At 42.8% G+C, this 12,212-nt stretch overlaps 1 long non-coding RNA gene across 1 annotated transcript; it reads right to left on the bottom strand.

Moving 5' to 3' along the window:
* Positions 1 to 70: 70 nt before the first annotated feature.
* Positions 71 to 4,356, bottom strand: LOC109203793 (uncharacterized). The gene is made up of 4 exons (XR_003221831.1): positions 4,297 to 4,356; positions 4,021 to 4,049; positions 1,334 to 1,399; positions 71 to 1,203 (listed from the first exon to the last, which is right to left on the bottom strand). It is a non-coding gene; the product is annotated as an uncharacterized LOC109203793 (long non-coding RNA).
* Between the last annotated feature and the right edge of the window lie 7,856 nt (positions 4,357 to 12,212).

The raw sequence follows: 12,212 nt of genomic DNA, 5'->3' as shown, positions 1-12,212 counted from the left end.
TCTGTGATCACAGAGCAGGCGGCGGTGGATGTGTAAAATGTTGCTCTATTTTTGTAGGTGTGTTTCTGTGTGGATGTAACTCAGATCGTTAGTGTCGCAGTTTTAAAGTAAAGAGTTTCCTCCCAAAGCGAGCCGCCGGCCCGAGATTTCACTGTAATTATATAAATATTGTATATTTTTGGAAATCAAACGTGAATATCAGGTCGTTTTTATCCCTCGATTATTATCAGATTGGATGCAAAGTCTTTGGAAGTGAAACTCTTTGCTTACTCATTTTTTTTTTTTTTTTTTTTTTTTTTTCCTGTTGTAGATGAACGCCAACGATGTTGTTTTGGGGTTTTTGTTTTTCAAAGTGAGATTGGTTGGACTGTTTGTCTGAAACTGTCGTTCACTCAGCGATGCTGCAGAGTGTGTGTGTGTGTGTGTGCCTGCTTGTTTTCCTCATGTTTGATATTTTTAATAAAGTCAAGTAGAAATAAACAGGTTGTTTCATTGTTTTTTGAACTCGGGATCAACTAAAGGTAGCTGTGAATAAACGTTGTAACAAACCTAGCTTAAAAAAAACAAACCCCAGCAGACACACTGGGTCATGAGTGAAGCTGTTTCACCTGCACAGGTGAGACATTAAAGCCACAGCAGAACCAGAGCTGTGGGTTTAATGCCTGTCAGAGCTCCAACGTGACCTCGCTGAGAATATTAAGCCTGTTCGTCCTCGTCACGAGTGTCCCCGTCAGACTGACGTCCTCCGTGGAACCTGAACTCACCACAGAGCTCGTTCTTTATTGGTCCCTGACCCTAGGACGCACGGTTTCTGTCCTGAGCTTACGTGTGGTTGGTCAGGTGATGGCGCCTCTGAAGAATGACCCCACAAACCAACCTTCAAATTAAACCATGACCAGAAAAACTGAGCTTTATTGTTTCAGACAGGAAAAATGTACAAACGAGTTCTTCTTAAAATACTTTTTTAATCTCTACAATCTGATCCTCTCGCATTTTAGCCTCTGCTGAGATTGGCATGGCACGACTGATTCTGCCTTCAACCCCGTCCTCCATGTTATAACCGAGGAGCTCTGCCAGTTTTTGAGTTGACACATAGAACTCCTGCTGCTTCTTCACCTCCACCTTAACCCGAGCAGTGTTTTTATTGATGGCTGAGACGGATTTGATTTCAATTCTCCCGGTCTGGACGGGTGCACTCTGAACCTGCACAAAGATAAGAAGCTCTGTCTTTAACATTTATTACAGACGGTGTTTTCATCAGTGTTGGCTGAGCTTGGTTCAGCTACATAAATAAAGTGAACATGACTTTGAGGCTGGAAGCAGCTGGAGTTACCTCTGGAGCTGGATCGCTGAAACCAGTCTTATTCTTTTTGGGCTTCAATGGTCCACCAAGTGCAGCCTGAACAAACCACCATCACAAAGTTAAAAGATGAGCTGGCAGATCAGATATTTCAGTTGTCAGATATTTAAACCAGAACGACGTTTGAGGGGAAAACCAAGCGGGCACTCTGGTTTATCTTTTGAGGTAGTTGTTGCCTTTTATTGGATCTGATGGCAGAGAGCTGACGGCAAAGGGCCGCAGGTTTGAATCCAACCCGGACAGCTGCATTCACCCTCTGTGGTAAACGGTGATCTGCTCACACCATGAGCTAACCTGGCACTCAGACCAGTTTGTTTTTAATATTAAAGCATAAACTTATTCCTGCAGCCCCGCCAAAATAAAATCATGATCCTGTAATGAGCCAGAATTTTAAAAAAGGCCCTCCCAGGATATAAGATTGGAAATATTTTGGTTGACGAGGAGGGCTCTAAAACTGACCTCTTTAAGGTTTAAATATGAGAGTGGGAACAGTCTGAGAAAACCAGCACAAACACTAAAACACAAGATCATGTGCAGGGAAAGAAAATATAAGCTGAATAATAAATGGTTGCCATAGCGTCACCCTGCCAGTGCTGGGTATACAGTCTGGTCCAAAAATATTTATAACTTTTTTTTTTCTCGTTTTGGTTCTGTACATCGCCACAGTGAAGTTTAAATGAAAAGACTCCAATGCAGTTGAAGTGCAGACTTTCAGCTTTGATTTTTTTTTTTTTTTTTTTTTTTAAACACAATCCCTTAATTTCAGGGCGTAAAAGTAATCGACAAATAAGTAAAAATAAAATGTTCATTTCTAATACTTGGTGGAAAACCCTTTGTTGACGATGACAGCCTGAAGTCTTGAACTCTTCATCATATGCTGGGTTTCCTCCTTTTGCTCTGCCAGCTGAGAAGAGATATTTTACTGTTATTTTATCATTACATCGGAATCCTATAATAAGCATTGCATTAAAGCATTTATTGAAGCTATTGACATTACATTAACGCTTGTATTACAGTGATTGTTATAACCTCAAGTTAATCTTCTATTTACAGGTGTTGGTATAATCATATAATCTTTCATTACAGGTGTAACCATGATCATCTTTATACATATTGCCGCTTGGTGCTTATTATGGAGTTGTGCTCACGTCAGTAAGGGTTAAAAGCTACAGTCAGCGGGATGTCTGGCTGATCTATTGAGTGAAGTGACGTAGAGCGTAGAAGGCCGCACATGCTTACAAAACACATATATCATGTTATTCATCATTATCCTTTATTCATTTATATTCTTTTTATTAAGCTTTGAGTAGTGGCATTTGATTAGAACATTTATTACATGTATGGTTTCAGTTAGGTTATTGCACACATGCAGAGTTGGCCTCTGTCCTTATAGACAGAGTGAATGCTGAGGTCGAGGCACACACGCACACACACAAGCAGCAGTTAAACTCATGTAGAGGGGAGAGTTCAAATATTTAAATAATATTTTGCAAGGTCTTGTAGTTGTTTGATTATGCTTGCAGGAGAGACTGTTTGTTCCAGGGGATAAGCAGAGTTAGAAGATTACTGGGAAGGATCTGGCCTCGGGAAGAAGAAGATGTTCTTTTAATGTGTTAAAAGTTGTCAACATTGATTGTATTGTACCTACTTTACGCATGAGGGGGCGTTCCAATACCCTGATGTTCATAAAAACTATTGTTGTGTGGTTTTCGGTGAGAGATCTGATGCTGTCTGCGTGCAGTGTTCATCTCCCACACGTGTGTTCATTAAAATCATCGTTTGACTTGACCCGGCCGGACCAGTGTTGTTATTTTGGTTTTCCTCTTGTATCCATCCCCAATATTTTGAACTCGTGACACAGCGCTCTCAGCTGCTGTTTGTTTGGTGGCCTTTCTCTCTGAGGTTTAGTCTTCAACAAGTGAAACACTCAGCTGTGTTAAGATCAGTGACTGACTGGGCCATCGAGAATGTTAGGTTTTGTATTGTTGATTGTCATTTATGCTTAGAAATATCTACTCTTATATGCTTAGAGTTTTATAATTAGTTGTAGATTAATAGAGGTTTGATCCTTAGTAGTCTGCAGACACACGTTGTGTGCATTCCAGAGCACTCTGGCTTTCACACCCACATCTTGGGAACATGGGAGAGGCCGTGCCTTGTCTTATTGTTTTATGGTATAGGAGGACACCTACTCTGTATCTGGTTAAGCATAAGAGTCTTTTGTTTAGATGGACCGCTAGACTCCTGGCACCAGCTTTGGGGAGTCTTCAAGGGGTCACATCTTGACACCCCCCCCCACCCACACACACACACACACACGGTATTCTTTGTTCACATGTATACCTATGTAAGATGTCATATGTTAATGAACCTATGCATATTCATGTAACCACAATAAAAGGAGTGCTATGGGGAACCTGGCTGAGAGTCTGACGGAGGTCAAGTGGGTGGAACGACACTTTGCTCCAGACAGGCCTCCTCATGCATGAGTAACACAAAGAACGTTGCCTACTTGTGTCTTGTTCTTGCTGTGTAATTACATTGCCTTCAACGTTCCAGCGAGTGGGTTCAAGCTACGAACCTATCAGAGAATATTCCACTTCTTTGCTTTAACAGATGTGTCTATCTGGATGAATGTGATCTGGTGATTTCACTCTTACCTTGTCAGGCTGGAAGCTTTTCCACTGACCTTTAAAAGAAGAAACTGTGTTACTTTTGTTTTGAGGTAAAACTTACAAAGGGCAAATGAGTTTCTGCTGTTTAAATGTAATTTACTCCCCAAGAGGCGAGCCTGGGGAGGAGTTCACTGGCCACGGCCCAGAGCTCATGACGGTAGGTAATGGTAGAATTCTTATCTCATGGAAGCTCCAACGCACATTGAAAGTGTCTAAAACTACAGCGGACCCAATGTGACCCCTTTAGGTGTTTTTACGTACCGACTTCAGGCTCCTTGTCGGCTGATTTTGAATCACCTTCACCACGTTTCCTCTTCTTCCCTGAAAATTTCATTTTAAAACGTTGAACACAGATTTTAAAAGGTTGAATATATCAATAGATGGTTTTCAATGAATAATCATTCGACACTTAGACTGTTTGCTCTGCACTTTAAATTTTACTTTTCTCTATACCAAAGTTTTATTAATATACATTTTGGTTTGTTTTGGTTTGATATGGATTTCCTATTGAGAAATGTGTAATACTCAAAAAATTGTTATAGTGACATCCCTAAATGATACTGGCATATAATCCAAAGGGAAGGCTATGGATCATCTAAACATACCAAGTTTAGGAAAAAATTATAAAAAAAATTGTAGGCCGTCCATCAATCGGTAATCTTCAGGGAGCTGGAGCCTAATCCCAGCCAACATGGGGCGAGAGGTGGGACACACCTGGACAGGTCACCAGTCTGACGCAGGGCTAACACAGAGCGACAGACACCTGTTCACACTCATATTTGCAATTTTCATGTTTGTGCTTTTTTTTTTAGTGGGTCAGCTGCAGGTGAGGGGTGGAGCAGTGGGTTCAGGGTGTGGTGTCAGGAGAGGCTGACTCGCACACCTGACCGCCATTATCTGTCCCCATGTCGAGACTGAAACACCGAGGGGACCGAGCTTTCGCTGTTGTGGCCCCCAAACTTTGGAACAAACTGCCCCTCCATATTAGGTCAGCCCCAACACTTGAAAGGTTTAAATCATTTTTAAAAACACATTTTTTTTCAAAGGCTTTTTAGGAGTATTATCAGAGTCAGTTTGTAGTCAGTTTTTAGTCAGCTGTTGGTCATTCTTAATCTTTTTACTTTCTTAATCTTATTTATTGTATATCTTATTGTTTATTTTACTCATGTTTTGGAAAGCACTTTGGTCAACTTTGTTGTTTTTAAAAGTGCTATATAAATAAAGTTGGATTGGATTGGATTATCTAATCATGTCTCTGCTGAGCTGAGAAAGCACTTAATAAAACTTTGACTTACAATGTTGTCGCTGGAACTGACCATTGAAGCCCTGAGATTCTTTCCAAGCTCAAAACCTGTTTCTAGAAGTGTGGCTTAAAGAACACTGAACTATGTGAACTCACCCTCAGTTTTTGGTCCATTCTTCAGTTGTTCAACGAAGGGGAGCAGCAGTTTCTGGACTGGTTGATCCCTCCTTGGAATCTGATCCGTTGCATCTCTGATTTTCCAGATAGATCTTTCCAGTCCGTGGTACTCAATGATTTTTTGGGGCAGCCATTTTCTGAACTTAGCAGTCTTCCTTTGTTTGGGGATTTTCAGAATTTTCAACATTTTGTCACACTGTGGGTTTTCTAGCTGCTTCAGAATGGCTGTCAGAGCTGTTTTCCACTCATCCACTGAAATTGTCCACATCTGAAACAGTCAGAAATAGTGCCTCTTTTACTCTACCACCTTTATCTGACAGATATGATTACTGGGTATTTATATCAAGATTTGACATAAAAAAAAAAAAAAAACACCCATCTCGCCCCTGCGTAGGGTTGCAAAATTCCCGGAATTTTCAAAGATGGAAACTTTCCATGGGAATAAACGGGAATTAACGGGAATTTATGGGAATAAACTGGGAATTTTCAAAATTGAAGGTTGGCTCTTCTTAGGGAACTTAAATATAGTTGAGCAAAGTATATTTTAGCATAATATTGACAAAAACAAACAAATGCAATTCAAATACACTTGAATATCCATGCCATTCCTTAATCACATGTACAGAGCACATGCTTGCTGCATGGCTATTGAGACCACCTACTGGCACTGTGCATGCCTCCATCACATGTACACATGGACCACACTTTTGAGCCTGAAGGACAAATTGTAGTAATTGTATTGAGTATTGAAGGCACACATTTGAGCCTGTGGACTTAACAAGTGAGGTAAGTTTTGATGATATTATGGGAAAATATATTCATTAAATGTTTAAATTGTGAATATCACATAAAATGTATTGATCTGGTAGATAGCAATCTGATAAGATGCTAAATAAAATGCTAGCATCTGTTAGATGCTAAATAAGCCACAGCTAGTATAACATAAAGAAGATGCTAGCTTCCTCATTTGGCTGTTTTGTTTTGAAGATCATTCCAGTTGTTTAGCTAGCCTTACTATTTATATCTGTTTATTATCATATTGCAATTGTATTATTACGATCTCTTGCATTGCATTAGCATTTTTACAAGCTCTTGTTTTATTTTACAGAAAAATGCCACGTGCGCTATCTGATGTGTGGAGACATTTTACACCAGCTAATGTACAAGGGAAATCTGTATATATATGTGTAAGTATTGTGATAAGACATACGTGAAGAATGCCACAAAAATGCAGCAGCACATTGCAAAGTGCAAAAAAATTCCTCAAGGCCCAACACATGCAGCAGCCAGGAGTTCCACTCAAGGGGAAAATGAATCTGTTTCAGCTGTATCAGAGTCAGATACCCACTCATCAGCTCCTGGTCCCTCTGGCATCAGAGGATTCTTTGATTTTATGGATGACACTAGCCAGAAAAACGCAGATGAGTGTTTTGCTCGCGCAATCTATGCAACTGGCTCACCCCTGATGCTGACATCCAATGTGTACTGGAAGAGATTTTTGAATGTTCTCCGACCAGCAGCCATCTAACATTCAGTCATCTCTGATGGATGGTCCAATATCAGGGGACAAGGAATTATTAACTACATAATCACCACTCCTCAGCCTGTGTTCTACAAGAGTGTAGACACAAAGGAAAACAGACACACAGGCCAATACATTGCAGATGAGCTAAAAGTGATCATCAATGACCTTGGACCAGATAAGGTTTTTGCACTGGTCACTGACAACGCAGCCAACATGAAGGTTGCCTGGGCACATGTGGAGGAGACCTACCCTCATATAACTACTATTGGCTGTGCTGCCCATACACTAAATCTTCTCCTAAAAGACATAATGGCACTAAAAACAATGGACACTCTGAATAAGAGAGCGAAGCAAGTTCTGAAATATGTTAAAGGCAAACAAGTAACTTCCGCTACATTTCTGTCAAAGCAGAAGGAAAAGAACAAGAGTACTACACTGAAGCTTCCCAGCATAACGCGATGGGGTGGTGTTGTTATCATGTTTGACAGCCTTCTGGAGGGAAAGGAGTCTCTGCAAGAGATGGTGTCAAGAGGAGAAATATTTTACTGCTATTATTTGCTGCTATTAGTATAATCATCATTATCATTTCATTATTAATAGTGATGTTGCATCCAGATGCATTCAGATGTTCAAATATATTGGTATTATATTAGTCTTTATTACAGGTCCAAGAAGAACCACTTATAGACTGTTGAGTTGAATTTATAATCTTAAATGTTTATATGCAGACTGCATGGTGAAAGAAAAGGCCCCCACGTAGAGTAACTCTGTGCCAAAATGAGACAGGAAACACTTCTGCAAGGCATGCTTCTGCAGAAGTGAAACCGAAAGCAGAGTCTCAGTGCAATAATTCTGAGGAGCAGTTTCGATGATGCTATTGTCTTTTATGCATTTATCTTTGATTAAGCTTTAAGTAGTTGTATTGGATTGAAACATTTGTTTTATATATTTTATATATCAGTCTAGATTATTGCACACATACACACACATAGTTTCAGTTGTGCTGGCCTTCTGTCTAGTGGAAAGGTTACAAGGTCTGGCTGGGGAGCTGAGAGGTGAAACAAAGGGCAGCAGAAGCTGACACATACACACATATTAGATAGACTCATTTATATAGGTAAGAGTTTAATTATGTTTTGCTTGCGACTGCAAAGTTGGGGTGCGTACTTGTTAGTCTGTTCCAGGAAGTACACCAGATGTCCCAGAGATAAGCGACAGCGAAGACGAGCTGAGGGGAAGCACCGAGCCGAAGACAATGTTCTTTTTTAAAACTATGTTAAAAGTTGTTGACAGAACATTTGTGGTTTTGGATTGACGTATGCTGTATTGTGTCTGGGGGGGGGGGGAGCAGTATCACCCCAACCCTATAAAACCTTTGTCTGACTATTGTAAGGTAGTTCAACACTGCACAGTGTTTGGACTCCGCACGTGTGTACATTAAAATGTCGTCTAATTGCACCAGCCCGGATCTGTGGTTATTTTGGATTCCTCCTCAATATTTGAACCTTAACAATGGCCATATCCCAGTCTGTAGGCATTGACAGTGACATCAAGAAGGTCATCTTGGATGATGTGTTCTGGGAAAGAGTATCTAGCAGTCAGAAAATCCTCAAACCTATTGCAGCAGCAATAGCGAAGATAGAGGGGGATGGTGCCATCTTGTCAGATGTCCAGTGCCTTTTTGCAGAAATCAAAGAAGAAATCCAGACAATTCTGCCCACTTCCTACTACTGAAAGCAGAGGAAACGGCTGTGGTCAAGTCATTGGAACAGCGGAGGGAGTTCTGCATGAAGCCAGTGCATGCAGCAGCATACATGCTGGACCCCAAATATGACAAGGGCATACTTTCTGGGGAAGAGATCAACGGTGCCTATGCGGTCATTACAGCCATGTCTGACCACCTGGGTCTCGATAAAGGCAAAGTTCTAGGCAGTTTGGCAAAGTATCGAACAAAGCAAGGCCTTTGGAAAGGGGATGGAATATGGCAGTCATGCCAGCACATATCTGCAGCCACCTGGTGGAAGGGACTATGTGAATCTGAGGCCCTTGCACCTGTAGCCTCCATCCTCCTCCAAATCCCACCATCATCAGCCGCCTCCGAGCACAACTGGTCACTGTTTGGGAACACCCACACAAAGGTTCGCAACAGGCTCACAAGTGTGAGAGTGGAAAAGCTGGTCGGCATTCGGACAAACCTACGGCTCTTTGAGCCTGACACAGAGCCATCCTCAACAAGGCTGGAAAGTGACACTGAAGAGGAAGACTCAGAGTTGGATGCTGAGGAAGTGGACATGTTGGATGATGATGAGGTCCAGGAAGAGTCTATTGACTGAGCAAAAATGAGAAAAGAGGATTGCTTGAAGGAAGATTTGCATGTTTAATGGGACGTTTTGGGGGATAAGTGGCATTTTTCATTTAACCATTTGAATGGGACTTTGTGGAGATTTTTGGACAGGGGGCATTTTTGAATGAGCGGGGTTAGGGGATGGTAATATTGAACTCAACATTTCTGTTTTTATTCATCCATGAAACAAGTTATTGAAACGTGTTCTATTCTACTGTACTTACAAATAAATCTGTTGAAATATCTGTTGAAAACATTTTGCATGGAGGTTTTCTTATGATTTCTGTTTATATTTATGCTTGGAAATAATATATTCCCAGTTAGTTCTCCTAAATTCCCATTAATTTCCATAATTCCCTTTATTTCCATGGAAAGTTTCCAATATGAAATATTTCCAAAATTCCCAAGCTTAACTTACCATGGAAATTTACCGGAAACTTTCCGGAAATTTACCGGAAATTTTCCGCCCCTTTGCAACCCTACCCCTGCGGGCGGTCAATCCTTCAAGCTCGGGTCCTCTACCAGAGGCCTGGGAGCTTGAGGGTCCTGCGCAGTATCTTAGCTGTTCCCAGGACTGCGCTCTTCTGGACAAAGATCTCCAATGTTGTTCCCGGGATCTGCTGGAGCCACTCGCCTAGCTTGGGAGTCACCGCACCTAGTGCTCCGATTACCACGGGGACCACCGTTACCTTCACCCTCCACATCCTCTCGAGCTCTTCTCTGAGCCCTTGGTATTTCTCCAGCTTCTCATGTTCCTTCTTCCTGATATTGCTGTCATTCGGAACCGCTACATCGATCACTACAGCCGTCTTCTCCTGTTTGTCTACCACCACTATGTCCGGTTGGTTAGCCACCACCATTTTGTCCGTCTGTATCTGGAAGTCCCACAGGATCTTAGCTCGGTCATTCTCCATCACCCTTGGGGGCATCTCCCATTTTGACCTCGGGACTTCCAGGTTATACTCGGCACAGATGTTCCTGTATACTATGCCGGCCACTTGGTTATGGCGTTCCATGTATGCCTTGCCTGCTAGCATCTTGCACCCTGCTGTTATCTGCTGGATTGTCTCTGGGGCATCTTTACACAGCCTGCACCTGGGGTCTTGCCTGGTGTGATAGACCCCAGCCTCTATGGATCTTGTACTCAGAGCTTGTTCTTGTGCTGCCATGATTAGTGCCTCTGTGCTGTCTTTCAGTCCAGCTTTGTCCAGCCACTGGTAGGATTTCTGGATATCAGCCACCTCCTCTATCTGCCGGTGGTACATACCGTGCAGGGGCCTGTCCTTCCATGATGGTTCCTCGTCTCCCTCCTCTTTCTTGGGTTTCTGCTGCCTGAGGTATTCACTGAGCACTTGGTCAGTTGGGGCCATCTTCGTGATGTATTCGTGGATGTTTCTTGTCTCATCCTGGACTGTGGTGCTGACACTCACCAGTCCCCAGCCCCCTTCCTTCCGCTTAGCGTACAGCCTCAGGGTGCTGGACTTGGGGTGAAACCCTCCATGCATGGTAAGGAGCTTTCTTGTCTTGATGTCAGTGGCTTCTAGCTCCTCCTTTGGCCAGCCTATTACCCCAGCAGGGTACCTGATCACGGGCAGGGCGTAGGTGTTGATGGCCCGGATCTTGTTCTTACCATTCAGCTGACTCCTCAGGACTTGCCTGACCCTCTGCAGGTATTTGGTGGTTGCAGCCTTTCTAGCGACCTCTTCATGGTTCCCATTCGCCTGCGGGATCCCCAGGTACTTGTAACTCTCCTCTATGTCTGCAATGTTGCCTTCTGGTAGTTCAATCCCCTCAGTTCTGACTACCTTCCCTCTCTTTGTTACCATCCGACTACACTTCTCCAGTCCGAACGACATTCCAATGTCATTGCTGTATAGCCTGGTAGTGTGGATCAGTGAATCGATGTCTCGTTCACTCTTGGCATACAGCTTGATGTCATCCATGTACAGGAGGTGGCTGACAACTGCTCCATTCCGTAGTCGGTATCCGTAGCCAGTCTTGTTAATGATCTCACTGAGGGGGTTCAGGCCTATGCAGAACAGCAGTGGGGACAGAGTATCTCCTTGGTAGATCCCGCACTTGATGGTGACTTGTGCTATGGGCTTGGAGTTGGCCTCTAGTGTTGTACGCCACATCCCCATTGAGTTCCTGATGAAGGCTCTTAGGGTCCTGTTGATCTTGTACAATTCTAGGCATTCCAGTATCCAGCTGTGGGGCATTGAGTCATAGGCTTTCTTGTAATCAATCCAGGCAGTGCACAGGTTGGTCAGTCTGGTCTTGCAGTCTCAGCTGACTGTTCTGTCTACCAGTAGCTGGTGTTTTGTGCCTCTGGTATTCTTGCCAATCCCTTTCTGTGCCCTGCTCATGTATTGACCCATGTGCCTGTTCATCTTAGCCGATATGATGCCTGACAGGAGCTTCCATGTAGTACTGAGGCAGGTATTCTATATATATATATGTATATATATATATATATATATATAGGCAAATGGGAACCATGAAGAGGCCGCTAGAAAGGCTGCAACCACCAAATACCTGCAGAGGGTCAGGCAAGTCCTGAGGAGTCAGCTGAATGGTAAGAACATCTAAGCTTATATATAATATATATATATATATATATATTATATATAATATATGTATATAATGTAGTGCACTGGCAATGCAGCAGGCCCACCACTTGCAGGAGGGGCTGTTTGGTGCTTTGTGGACTGGATGGCAGTCATAGGCAGAGGTTCAGCTGCGGTTGACCGAGTATTTGACTAAGATGCATCCTAGGTGAGCATATCCTACCAGTAGGAGGCCCTGGGACAAACCCAGAACTTACTGGAGAGACGATATCTCTCAAATGGCTTAGGAACGTGCGGGTACCCTCTCAAAGGCTGGAGGAA

Source organism: Oreochromis niloticus, linkage group LG10 (assembly GCF_001858045.2).
Source record: "Oreochromis niloticus isolate F11D_XX linkage group LG10, O_niloticus_UMD_NMBU, whole genome shotgun sequence".
NCBI classification, from domain to species: Eukaryota; Metazoa; Chordata; class Actinopteri; order Cichliformes; family Cichlidae; genus Oreochromis; species Oreochromis niloticus.
This window is presented reverse-complemented; position numbering and strand designations above follow the sequence as displayed.